At 37.0% G+C, this 1,853-nt stretch overlaps 1 pseudogene; it reads right to left on the bottom strand.

The window, feature by feature from the left end:
• Nucleotides 1-217: 217 nt before the first annotated feature.
• LOC114232767 (60S ribosomal protein L23-like) lies at nt 218-627 on the bottom strand (annotated as a pseudogene).
• Nucleotides 628-1,853: the final 1,226 nt, after the last annotated feature.

Raw genomic sequence — 1,853 nt, 5'->3', positions numbered from 1 at the left:
TTTTAATTGCTGTACCTCTATAATTTATTAGCTAATGTTAGGCCTTAAGTCTACCATTTATTTTTTGTTTTCTGTTTGACCTGATTTTAGTTTTTGTTTTCTGCCTCTCTATGGGTTACTTTAACAGATTTTAGAATTCCTTTTTTTTGTTTGTTTGTTTTTGGGTGGGGGAAGAAAAGAATGTTTAGGGGTTTTTCCTTACAAATACATCAGAGAATCATGCAATGCTGCCAGCACTGGATGTGATCATCCTGGGCCACAAAACTGCACACTCCGTGGCAACTGGTCCAGTGGTGGCAGAACCTTTCATCTGGCCTTTATTGTTTACAGTGAGCCCTGCATTATCTTCAAAATAAAGAAACACATATTCTCTCTGGTAAGACTTTCCTTGTCGAATTACCACCGCTGGCTGTACCTTCTTTCTGAGCTCTGGTTGCCTTTTCTGACTGCGGCCGGCATGTCTCCCACACCAGCAGCAGGAAGTCTGTTCAGTCGTCCCCAGAGGTGATCTACAGATGTTTGGCTCCTGTGTTGTCAGCACAGTTGATCACGGCTCCCAATGGGAGACCCGGGGAAATCCCAGAATTTCACACTGGAGGACCCACCACATCCCCGCTTTGACATCTTGAACACCGGAAAAGGATAGAAAAGCTCCTTGTTTGTTTATCTTTTTAAAAATATATATTTTATTGATTTTTTTTACAGAGAGGAAGGGAGAGGGATAGAGAGTTAGAAACATCGATCAGCTGCCTCCTGCACACTTCCTACTGGGGATGTGCCCACAACCAAGGTACATGCCCTTGACTGGAATTGAATCTGGGACCCTTCAGTCTGCAGGCCGACGCTCTGTCCAATGAGCCAAACCGGTTAGGGCTTGTTTATCATTTTTACTTGATGTCTATGGTGTTTTTGAGGGTATCACTTTGTACAGGTTTCCCCAGGATCCAAAAGTAGAGCATTTTTGTGAAACCTTTTGTCAGCTGAAATGGCATAAAGCAAATAGTATTCCCCACTTTCCAAAAGTTTATGTTCTGTCACTTTGCTTTTACAAAAGACCTACATTAGTGTGTTTTCACAAACTGAAAGAAATCCAGCAGATTTTTACTTTTATAAAAAAAAATTCATTACTGTATTAATATGTTTATGCATTAATGTATGTATATGAGATACATATTATTTATAGCTTCTTAATTGACTGCTTTATGTTTATAATATACACATGTATGTGTATATATACTTTGTCTAGTGGTGTCAACATTTACTATTTATAATGAAATATAGCAACTTTATCTTTACATTCTTTGCCCTCTTCCATTTATAATATAATGATATTAAATAAATATTAAATTTAAAAGTTTTTCTATGTATATTGAGAACCAAATTATAGTGTTACAATTCTTGCTTCAACTGTCAAACACATATTTGCTCTTTCTATTGTTTTTTCTTCCATCTTTATGTTTTAAGATTCCTTTTTTAAAGAAATATTTTCTTTCTGTTTAGAGAAAGGAGGCATGCCTTATTGCCAAGAGGTCAGAATGGAAGTCCAGTGACACTCAGTGGGGGGTGATTTCTCTTTAATGCTGGATGGAGTTTGGGAGTTCATGATCCCCACGAAACCTTGGCTGATATCACCCCTAGCGTCCTGTCATTATTCTAGTCTCCGGGTCCCTACCCTGTCTGCTGTTTTTCTCTTTACCGTTCAGAGTCTTATGTGCTTTTTTAAATATATAAATAAATTATATATTTTTATATATATCATTTTAGCTGTATTTAATAGAATGCATAGAAGGTATGTCTACTCCATCCTTATAGATGTGGAAATCTTAGAAACTATTTCTGTGATGATAATGAAA

Source organism: Eptesicus fuscus, chromosome 15, assembly GCF_027574615.1.
Source record: "Eptesicus fuscus isolate TK198812 chromosome 15, DD_ASM_mEF_20220401, whole genome shotgun sequence".
In the NCBI taxonomy this organism is placed as follows: Eukaryota; Metazoa; Chordata; class Mammalia; order Chiroptera; family Vespertilionidae; genus Eptesicus; species Eptesicus fuscus.
The sequence above is the reverse complement of the archived record's forward strand: the minus strand, read 5'-3'. Positions and strand labels throughout refer to the sequence as shown.